The sequence below is a fragment of the Bactrocera latifrons genome, unplaced genomic scaffold, assembly GCF_001853355.1.
Source record: "Bactrocera latifrons isolate USDA-ARS-PBARC rearing strain unplaced genomic scaffold, ASM185335v1 scaffold_364, whole genome shotgun sequence".
Classification (NCBI taxonomy): domain Eukaryota; kingdom Metazoa; phylum Arthropoda; class Insecta; order Diptera; family Tephritidae; genus Bactrocera; species Bactrocera latifrons.
In genome coordinates, this window is record NW_017537006.1 from 70,079 (window position 1) to 82,261 (window position 12,183).

Genomic DNA, 12,183 nt, shown 5'->3' on the forward strand with positions numbered 1-12,183 from the left:
ATTGAAAACGTAATAAATACAGCTTGTGCAGGAAATAAAGTCGTTCGACCATCCCAAGCAACATCGCTTCGATCTATGGGCTCTTGGAAAGTTTCTGGCCAAATTTTGTTCAGCGATGAGCTACATTTATAGCTCAAGGGGTATGTAAAAAAGCAAAATTATTTCATTTGGTCGAAGAGCAACCTAAAGAACTCACGAGCTTTCATTTTATCCACAAAAAAACAACGGTTTAGTGTGGTTTGTGAAATCATCGGTTCACATCTCTTCAAAAATGATGCCTGCAATCAAAGCCCGTAATATCGGCCACATTTTGTAGAAGCAAGATGACGCCACTTCCCACACATCGCATCAATCAATGAATTTTCTGAGAGAACACTTCGGTGAGCAAATAATTTTACGCTTTGGGCCGGTCGATTGGCCACCAAGAGACTTTTCTTGTTGAGATACATACATATGTAAAGTCTAAAGTCATCGCGGACAATCCCGCTTCGATTCAGACCTTGGAGTTAAACGTCATGTGTGTCATTCACCAGTTACCAGTTGATACACAACGAGTCATCGAAAATTGGACTCAATCGATGGACCATCTGATATCAGCTAACATTTGAAAGTGATAATCTTCAAAAAATAAATGCGGAAGAATGTTCTCTCCCCATTAAATTTGAAGGTTTTTTCTTCAAAAAAGTATGGAATCTCGAAACGGATCACCTTATATATAAAAAGACAGTTTTGTAGCAATGTCTGATGAGCAGTCAGATCTCACATTGGTTTGAAAACCCAACCGCAGCGCAATTAGAAGACATACATACATAGCTATTTTGTATGTGAGCATTTATGCTCGTTTCGTTTGATATCCATATCAGATATGTATATCAAATTCACGCTTGCAGAATTGTATTTCAGCGGTTAAGCTGTCAGCGAACTATTTTTAGAAAATAAAATAAATAAATGTTCATAATTTCACATGCGGAAACAATTTGAAAGAACTATTGACATTTTTCAGAATATTTACTTTTCTTAGAAACGCAAGCATTTCTGTATATGTGTATGGCTTGCCATGTGCAAAGAAATATTCGAACAGACACTTCATTATTTGATACGCCTTCGTAGGACTTTGCCCTCAAGCGTCCAGCATGATGTTATGTTAATGTTTCTTCTTGTACCCCTTTAACGAATTTAAGAAACTTTTGCTTTAGGCGAAGAAAATAAATTTACATTTATTTCACAGAAATCTCTTTAAAATCATTTTAAATTTTTTTTCAAATTATTTGTGGTTCTTTAGATGTAAATATATACAGTTCGTGCCAAAAGTTCAGCACAATAAACTAAAACCCATTATTAATCGAATTGACAATATTCGATTGGCATAAATTATTAATGTTCTTTGAATACGAGTAGTTCGATGAGAGTTTTTTCTATTTTTGTTTTAGGAAGATAGATAGTCTGCACCGCTCATTCTGGGAATACCAAGTCGAGTTCAGTTTAAATTAGAAAAAAATTGGTCTCAACAAAATTCTGTTTTAGTCTTGTCTAAGACCGAGCAAGTTTAATTTCAAATTTTACCCAGAACAGGCTTCACTTAAATATGAAACACAAAATTGCTTCGTTCATATAAATCAAAATGATTTGTTTGGTGCTGTTCTTTTGTCGTGGTTTGTTAAATCAATTTGTTTCAGATGTTTTTAGACTTGTTGCATAATAGTAAATTGCTATTTATATCTTTAACAAGAGAACAACTACTAACAAACAAGCAAGTAGTTTGCCGCTGTTCAAGTTTCACGATTTATCACAATTTTACTCATTCATTTATCAGCTTTAAATTATTGATTTGTTAGACGTAGTTGTCATCAATTAATTTCAATTATTTCTTTTTGCTGAATTTTTTTTTTTTTTTTTTTTTTTTTTTTTTTTTTTTTTTTTTTTTTTTTTTTTTTTTTTTTTTTTTTTTTTTTTTTTTTTTTTTGCCCGCATTACACTAAGTGTTAGATGACATAAATGCCCTGTAAGGAAACTATCACGCAATACAAGTTCAGATTGTGGCAAAATGTGTAAATAACAAACACTAGACCTAGACCTCCACTAGACCTATTGATTAGATCAATTGACTTGAAGGTGCGCCAAAAACAAATTAAAATTTTTTACATTTCGTTGTGTTACAAAGAGTTCTCTGCATAAAATTCTCTTACAGCAGTCGGCGTCTCTTACAGCTAACGGCGTCTTGTGCTTCAGCGCAGTGTGGCCGACTTTCCTACTTGGTATGTATGAAAACACTCACTGAATTGAATTCAGTAGGCGCAAACATGTCTGCGCGCGGCTGTGTGTACACCAGACACCGAGTACAATTGCTCGGCCATCGGCGTTGTCACTTTATCGCAGTCGTCGGATTTTGCGTGTGCGTTTCAATTGAAATTGAAATTAACTACAATAATGGAACTGTGGAAAACATAGTAAATAAAATTACACACACACACACTTTGTGTAAATAAGTAGTCATTCATTTGTTAAGTTGATATACATGACTTTGTGTGGGTATGTGAGTAAAATTTCCTATTCTTTTCAAATATTGACAGTTCAAAACTAACTCATTTTCGCTCAAATTGTGTTTTAAGTGTTTGTGTATGATATTTTTATTTATCGGTATTTTGATTTGCTGTTGTTTTTTTATGTCATGTATGCACGCCCGCAAGGTCACGTTTTGTATATAACTGATATGCTATTTTTATCTGCAAAAAAGCGTTTCGTTTTTCGTTCAGTATTTTGTTACGACAAAAAATGCTGGCTTTCTGCTGAAAGCACTTACAGTCGCCAGTCGTAAAATTCATTAGCGAGTAAACACTTCGGTGCATTTCCAAATTAATTGTGCAACTTTTACTAATTTCATTGTAAGTGATTTATGATCCACTCCAAGCGCTGCGGGCTACTCAAATAGCCACGAGTGCGAGTATACTATGGACATACAGAAATATAATATTTACGATATACATACATATATGAGTATGCACATATGTACGTACCATGCGTTTCTTGTGGTCACCGTTTTTCGGTAAACTGAGATTGAAACCAAACTTTTGTACGAAAATAAGATTTATACATAATTTTCAAATGCTTTACAGCAATTTTTTTTTTAACAGTATACATCCTATTACTCATACATCATATAGTAATTCCCAATAATATGTTTGCCAACTGTCAAGAATTCAAACGAATTACATATTTGCTCTGAATCTTACGATAAGACAAAGTGATTGCGTAAATTAATGACTCAAGAGCAAATGACGCCTTCTTGATAAGAGAATATTGAGAAATCAAAGTGGGTAGATATTAAGTAAGATATGACTAACAATCGTAGTTGAAAATTATGGTCACTACTACGAAAGTTGTTTGACAAATTCGCTTCAGAACTACTACTTTACAACTAGTGAGAACCGCAAACCCAAATTGTCGGCCGGCTCACTACTTTCTAAACGAGGTATCGACAACTTTACATCTCTCTACGTTTGCCAATTTTCACATTTCGATCGGAATCTGTCAAAAAAATGAAAGATATTTTATTTTAACAAATAAAATTTTTCTCAGTACGAAATATAATAAGTCCGATTTTAGATAGGAATACTTAGTGAATAGTTTGAAAATTCATTTTATATTTTTTGCTCTTTCTGAAGTGTGCATAACGCACCTAGCGCAGAGCCATTTAACTTATTTAATTATTTCCAGCTTAAGGGCTTCCCTAATGTATGCAAATTGTACGCACCGTAGATACAAACCATTGATATATAGGTATGTGTGCTCGCATATTTTGAGATAAGGGAAAAACTCACTGTGTGTACATGAGCACATTAGCGAAAGTGACTCACGTGCCCCTAGCAAACAATTGTCATTATTGGTGGAAAGTAAAAATAACAAAATCTTTCAACCTCCTGCTCGATTCTTTAAATTTCAAACACACAATTTGTACCTACATATTTGCTGTGTCAGTTGTTATTACGTAGATGAGTTGTTTAAAATCTACAAATTCAAACAAATACGCACAAATACATTTGTATAGTGTACCCTGAACAGGGTATATTAAGTTCAGCCGATATCTGAAAACTATAAGGTATACATAGCTGCCATACAAACCGAACAATCGGAATCAAGTGCTGGTATAGAAAATTTTTATATTTGACGAGATATTTTTTACTAAATTTGGCAATTTACTGGCCAAAACTTTTATATTTTGTGAAGCGTATTATAGCCATATTTTTTCCCGCTCTTTTGATCCAACAACGAGTCGAAATTATTGAAAATTACTACCTACATTTAGAGTCAGTGATCTCAACTTAAGAGCGCTGGTCATCACAATTGTCTTGTCAGATCAACAATTGAGCGTCTAGTGGGAAAATTCGAATCCACAGGCGCAGTACAAGATGTTCCCGTGCCATTAAAATAAAGAAGTGGGCGTAATGTCGAAAATATTGACGAAGATAGCGCATCAATTGAGGAAGACCCAAATCAGACTCTCACAAGCCATTCTCAAGCGTTGGGCATCTCTGTGGCATTGCTGTTTCGATTTTGTGCAAATATTTTGGCCTACATCCTTACAAGATCAAATTGACGAAAGAACTGAAGCGGCTTTGACACCAGAATCGTCGAATGTTCGGGATTTGGGCTGAGAAACAACTTGAAAATTATTCGGATTTTCATCGAAAAATCATCTTCAGGGATGTGGCTAATATCTTGCTAAATGACTTCTTCAATAAGAAAAATATGCATAATCGGTCAGACACCCATTCAAACGTAATCCACCAGTCATCAATGCATCCCGAAAAAATTACGGTTTGGTGCTGTTTATGGGCCGACAGCGTCATTACGCCGTAAATCTTCCATGATGATCAAGGCCGGCACATTACTGTGAATGGGAATCGCTATCGCTCAATGATAACCGAATATTTTTAGCCCGAATTGGATGATATGGACTTGGACAATATGTGGTTCCAAAAGGACGGTGTCACAACGACGTCCGATTTGACGCCGTTAGACTATTTCCTGTGAACCTACGTCAAGTCTATGGTTTATGCCGACAAGCCAGTGACGATTGATGAACTTCGTACGAATATTGAACGTGAAATTGCAGCAATATTGGCCGAATTATGCTTGAAAACCGTCGAATATGCCCATGGTGGCCATGTAAAAGAAATCGCATTCCTTACATAATGGCATCGATTGTACTTTCACAGGGATAAAGAATTTCATTGATATCCCAAACCGTTGTTTTATTAAAAATAATTGTAGCGCTCATATTGAATAACGGGGTTTTTCCGTTTTAACTGCATTCCTTGAAAAATATCCTAGCCATTTAGGTAAGTCCATTCAACGGGGCTCCACTGTAACTGTGTGTGTTTTTTTTTTTTAATAAATAATTTGCTGTTTTTAGAAGTTTGGTTTAATTTTATGCACACGAGTTTTGCGTGTTGGCAGTTTAAAGTGGGATGCACGAAGCGCTGGGTGTTTGAAAAACGCAATGTGACACGGCTGGATGAGCACACAGCCTATGGAATCAGGCTGCTAGCAAAGGCCAGAGGGAGTCAAGAATATACATACCATAAGTATATGTGTGTGTATCGATAAAATTGGAAACCACTTAAAATAGTGAAGCCCCTAAGCAATAGAAATATTCAAGTGCGTATTTTATGAATTTCTGGTATAAACACACATGCATTACGTACAAACGAACGTGTCTAGCTAATTGACTTGCTCAACACACATATTTTCAGTTCTATCATATTTCTACTATGTAAAGTGTGCAGGTGAGTGTATGTGCCGTTTCGTTGTCAGTGATTTTCCTTGGCATATCACTTTTTATATTCTACAACTGAATGTTTAAAACACGTTTCGGTTGACCATGGGTGTTCCATTGATTTCATTAGCGCATTTCACTTTTACAGAGCTCCTAACTGCGAGCTGTTTATGAGTTGATGTTTGTGTATCGGTTTATATGGAAATACACACACCCCCGCGCGCGCACTTGGTTCCAACGTCAGAGTCATTAATTCAGGCAGACTTGGTTGCAGAAACCGAAATACGAGCACCATATAAAAGTAAATTCACGAGAAGAAATAATAAATAACAGATATCGGAAACAGCAATGAAAATAAAAACAATGCGCCGCAAAATAAAAGCGAAAATAACGAAAAAGTAAACAAAAACAATAAGGTAAGGCGAAAACAAAGTGGTAACCAAGCAACCCGCCACAAGAAGAGGCAGTCGAAGCGCGGCACGACTGGTCAGCGCAAACTTAAGGGTGGTCCGACATATTGCGAAATGGCATTTCCCTGCTGCTAGTTATAGCGTTGCCCCGATTTCTTATATTATGTTCTAATAATGAATACTTTTTAGATTATTCAACTTATTATCAGGCTGTCGCTACAGTAAAATCATTACTTCGCAGCAAGTTGAGACACTCTTTGGTTTCAGCGGAGCAAAAGTTGCCGCTGCTTGCGAATTGCGGCTCTTAGCGTGGTAGTCAAGCACTCAGTTCGCTCAGCTGCGGAGTAGGCGCTGTGAAAACCGGCATTGATACCGTAAATAACAGCATGCAAACAAGATGGACTCCAGCTTATGTCGGCATAAATTTTTATTTTTCGTACATTTTTGACAACACATGTGCATAATATGTTTTCGACAAGAATGTCTGCTCTACAGAGAGCGCGATATTTGTAGCTCTTGTGTCTTGATTTTCTATGTATGTACACGTGTATTTACTTGCACTGCTATTCACCGCTTCGCTTCATTTCACCATTTTCAACTACTCTTACATACGATTCACTAGGTCATTCACTTCGCGTCGCACGTTACGTTTGTTTTCTTCACATTGCTCCACACATGTTGCATGTCGTAGGGCCTGGCCATTTCAGCAAGGCAAAACAAAAGCAGTAATAAAACAAAACAAAAGGTGACAATCTTCACAAAAGGTGTAAGCACCTAGTACTACGACACTTAGTCACTGCTTGGGCCAATATCTTACCCATTTAGTCATTTAATCACTTCACTCACAGCTCATTTGCGTCGCACAACCGCACTTTTGCCATATCCGATTTCATTAACATACCGCCCATTAAAAACAAAAAGAACCATTGACACTTATCGCCTCATTTCGAACCCACTGGAACCCAGTCACATGTACACAAACACACACATATACATGCTTTTGGGTTCGTGGTACTCGAGCAGCGCTTAAAAATATCGCAAGCATACAGTTTTTATAAACGTTGTCAAAACTAATGGATGAGGTTCAAATGTCGCCATGTCGCCATGTCGGAATGTCTTCGCGTTTCCGCACTATTCTTATAAACAAAATAGCTACACAACCATATATACATAGGTATTTAATGGAGGGAATCGCGTTGGCTGGGGAAATTTATCGGCGAGCCCTGTACTCACATTATAACGAATTGTACGCACTTCACGAGTATTCGAGTATTGCACTATAGATATGTGTAAATGTGCGCCTCGGTAGATATGTAGCGTCGCGAAACTTGAACTTGTTGCCGCTTACACGTTTCTCACATCAATGATTTACTGTTGATTTTCGCAGCACGTTTTAACGTATAACAAATACACAAATACGGCCGATACAGAATACTACAGCACACACTAAACCCGACACTCACTTCGAGAAGAGGGCAGCAGATTGAATGGCGTACTCATTTACTTATTTGCTCACTTAGTCTGCTCATACTGAGGCGGCAGTTTGTTTGCGGGATAAACGCCTGTTTCGCTTGGTTAGACGGTTTTCCTAAGTGACACACACACACTACTCTAAGGCAACACAGCTCTCTCGAACATAATAGTGTGACTTGCTGACCGGTTGCACAAACTGATCTCTTCAGCGTAAGCGGGCACTGTGGCGCTCAGAACTAATGCGACTGCAGCAGCTAGGCGCTTGTTTTTACCTGCGTACTCCGCTGTGTGGCATGAATGCACATCGCTTGGTGTCTCTCAGCGCCAATTGCCATTTACTTGACATTAGCAAATATGCATAGCACATGCCTCGGCACAGTGTGCTTTGGCAGATAAAAAGGTCAAAGATATTTGTAAAGCAATGCTGTGATATTCAAAACCGTTGGAACAAATATAAGATAGACACTTGATGTCCACGACCTGGTGTGTTTTTACCGGTTTATTTTCTGCTTTTTAATTATTTGCTGATTTTTATATGTGGAAATTGCCACATAGCGAAGGTATTATAAAGGAAAATAACATTTTTTGGCAAAATGTCGGTTTCTAAACACAAAAAAAAAAAAAAAAAAAATCGATTTTTAACCAAAATTACGGACTTATTATTAAAAAAAAAATTATTGGTGAGAAAAAATCTTCGTTCAATTTCTTAAACATAGTGGTAGTCGCAAAAGTATTTTCGTATTTTTAATCAAGCTTCAACTTTTTTTATATTTCTATTAATAAAGAAATAAAAAAATGTGTACCATTTTTGCCATTTTTCCTGTAAAGAGCAGTGTAAATCGAAATTTCGAAATTTGCAGAACGGAAGCATACGAACTATTGTTGTACTACACGAACTAATTCTCCCCTTATTATACAAACATTTCAAAATAAAGCGAATCTTTTCATTATTTTCACTCATGTTTGAACAGCTGCAACTTTTAGCCAACTTCCCCGAGTCTTTTTTGGGTTAAATGAAGCTTAAAATCTCACCGTTCCAACACTATACCATATAGTGATTAGGAGCACTGTAGACATACGACTGCAACGGCATCTATTGACGAAATACGAACACACTTTTTCGAATACCCAATATATTTAAAAAGCTCGTGTTAAAATTTGAGTCAAGTTTGACCTTGTACTCTCAAGCACTCTGAAAAGCCTGTTCAAATTTGCGTGTAACTTCGAAAATATTCACCGGAACGATATGAAATTTTCTGTGTGTACTCTTGAATATATTCAAATTAAGAAAAAAAATAATTTTATTTAAATATATTTTTTGAAAGTTCTAACTGTATATCACTACTTTAAATCTTTTATCCAGCGAGACTCAATGTAGTTGACTATTTGGTGACTTCTTCCAATTTGGTCTCACATCTTACCACAGTTCGCACATATTTTCTGCACTCTGTTATATAAAACACTGTACTAAACTCGTTTAGTTTTTACTCTCTCTCACTCTCACTTAGAAATTCTATTGATTGCGTAGTAAGACTTACCGGCTTACTGACGTTCAGGCTACATGTTTCGCAACTCAAACTAATATTATTGAGAACCACCACCAGCTGGCTTGCTGACCGACGGACTTGACCTAGCGCATACCTAATTAAATGTGTGTGTTTGAACACTGTGGGTATACCTTCATGTATTTCTTACTTTAGTTCTTATTGTAAATGTTCTTGTATACAGATATATCGCATCTTCATGGTCTTATGCGAATGCATAAATATACTGGTATTCCTTACTTGAGAGACACCGCAGCAATGCCGAAATGAGCAATCGCTTCAGAGCATAAACTAAATTCACATTGATGTTATTGCCACCACTCAAATTGGGAGAGAACGCTGTCTGTGGCGCAGACAGGTTTTCAAATGGTTACTTTGTTGTTTGTGGTATGGCATAGATATACATAAGTATCTGTGCAGCTATAAGCGCGTTAATGGACTCGTCTATGTAAGTAGCGGCTGCCACACATAAATTGTACAGTAAATTCCGCTTATAATCACCCCCGTTAATCGTAATACGCCTCAAACTGCGTATTACTACAAATATTGTGATTTGCCTCTGTCGTTTAAAAGAAAGATATTGGGTAGTCGAAAAAGTATTTTCGAAGTTCTAACCAAACTTCAACTTCTTTTTTTTAAATATTTATAATGAACTTTAATGGACCAAATATGTACCATTTTTTACCATTTTTCCGCTAGATTTATTATTCTATCAGTGTTAAACTTTTCTGGTTTCTTGGCGAGACACTGTGACAAGTATCTCTTGAAGCCAACTTAACTCCATTAAGGGGGTTCTGCATTTACCGAAACAATTGGTCCGATGGTGCAAGGACAGGGCTACATGGTGGATGCAGCAAAATTTCCCAACCAAGCTCTCCCAGTTTTTGACGAATCATGAAAGATGTGTGGGGTCTAACGCTGTCCTGATGGAACCCGAAACCCTTTCTGTTGATCAGTTCTGGCTATATTTCTATTGATTGCTTATATTTTATCAGTTGTTGACAGTATAAATGTAGAATCAATCGTTCGACCAGGCTGGCTCAAAGTCGATGAGCGGGTATTCAAATAGTGCACTTGCCTTTAATACTCTCGAGGTTTGCTTTTCAAATAGAATTGGAAATGAGTCGAAAGTGCATATATCTAGACCACACTGTACACACCTTCAACCCTCCAGGTGTCGGCTAAAGGCAAAATCTTTGTTATTCCGTCTATTACCAATCTTTTGTGAGCTAAAACAAAATGGCAATTAAGAGCGCGAGGTATTCTCCCATTACTTTTCCAGTTTTCCGTATTTTTGTGTTTTTAATATGTTGTGACTCCAGCCATGCCTCTTTTGGTATATATAATGGAATGTTCTCAAAAAGCTACGAAAGGAAACTCTTCATCGATATTTGCTATGAAAAACGTTGTAAGTCACTTCTCACTTCACAGCGATAATCCGATCGGAAATATGCCATAGCCTGCCGAGGTCTAGTAACAATCAAACAGCGAATATTTTACGGCTTGCTAATCAATTGTTAAGCTCGATTAAAAAATAGAAAGAGATTGGGAAATTTTCTTTTACAATATTTTTTCTTGCCGTTAGCTAAATCAATAATCTCTCGCTTTTTTATTCAAGATACGCTTACATTATGACATACATTAAATATATGCAAAATAATTGCAGCTCAGGGTGACTTATCTACTGGGAAAATTGCTTCTAACTGCTGTTTTTGACGACAATGTGCTTAATTCATGAAACATCAAGTGTGACAGCTTCAAGAACTAAAGTCCATAAAATCCAAACAAACCCTATTTCAGGTATTTCATGTCAAATACTATTTCCGCTGTGTAAAAATTCTTATAACAATAATTGATATCCATATAAATGTGTACAGTCATGTGGGTGTGTTTGTGCCCACGTGTGAGCAAGTTTATAAGTTCGATATTAGAGTACTTAATGGCGTTAGACGTGAGTGCTTGACATTTATGGCAGGGGCAGCACCCACAGAGTCATAAATACATTTCATCGAGCATTTTTCTTGCTGTAATAATGAAAATTTATGGCAATTGAATTTTAATATTTCTAATTCTGAAACGATTAAATACTCAAGACGGCTGATGCCATCAGGCACAGAACGAACTGCACAATAAAACACTCAAGCAAATTGGCCAAATAGTTGATGGACTGGTTATTGGTATGAAAACACCGCAGCACTTCAATTGTTTTTGTGCCGCCTTAGCTACAATCGGTGTTCGGCTTCGAAGTGTCTAACGTGACTGATAAGAGCAGGTGTTGACACTGATAAGAAAGGCTACGCACATACATATGTACATAACTGCGACCATTGAAGATTTGTGTGTGTGTGTGTGTGTGTGTATATTTGTGTTTGTCTTTGTGTATTATATGTCGTTTATAAGGTTTAGTTCATATACAAATAAAGAGTGTTTATATGAACATTAAAAGCTGTGAACACGCTCACTTCATCAATCAAATTGTGGCATTATGAATAGTTACATATTTACACTTTTCTAAAGCCACACGACGGAAAATTTCAATAAACAATAAACAAGTGAAAATCTACTTAATGGAAGATGTTTTCGGAGGGATTTGCTCAAATATCCATAACGTGGGCAGTTTCCGGCGAAGTGTCAAAAGAAGTTATAAACAATTTTATGAAAGAAATTGTAAAAAGATTATTATACCACAAGCAAATCAAAACAAGTGAAAGTCAAGTCAAGAATTAAGCTTACATTTCATCAGCTATCAATAACAAAAATCCATGCGGGCCTATGTATTGAAGGTCGTTCCTCGCTGTTCGATAAACTCGAGAGCGGGTTTACGTGATTTAGGAAAATTTCATTGTCTTAGATCAGAAACTGGGCAGAACTCTCCTTAACGATTGGATGCTATCCTCGAAAAACTGTAGCTAACAGATTAGAATTTTGTTTTAAAAATATGGCAACTTGAACGATTTCTATGCAAAGCCAGCAATTTCTG

General features: G+C 36.6%; 1 protein-coding gene across 2 annotated transcripts in view; it reads right to left on the minus strand.

The window, feature by feature from the left end:
* The window catches only part of LOC108971900 (band 3 anion transport protein), a 48,258-nt gene extending 40,412 nt beyond the window's left edge, over positions 1-7,846 (minus strand). For both annotated transcript variants that reach the window (XM_018938244.1, XM_018938243.1), the window contains exon 1: positions 7,420-7,846. The gene's annotated coding sequence lies outside the window, so the exon portion shown is untranslated. The remainder of the gene's footprint in view (positions 1-7,419) is intronic.
* Between the last annotated feature and the right edge of the window lie 4,337 nt (positions 7,847-12,183).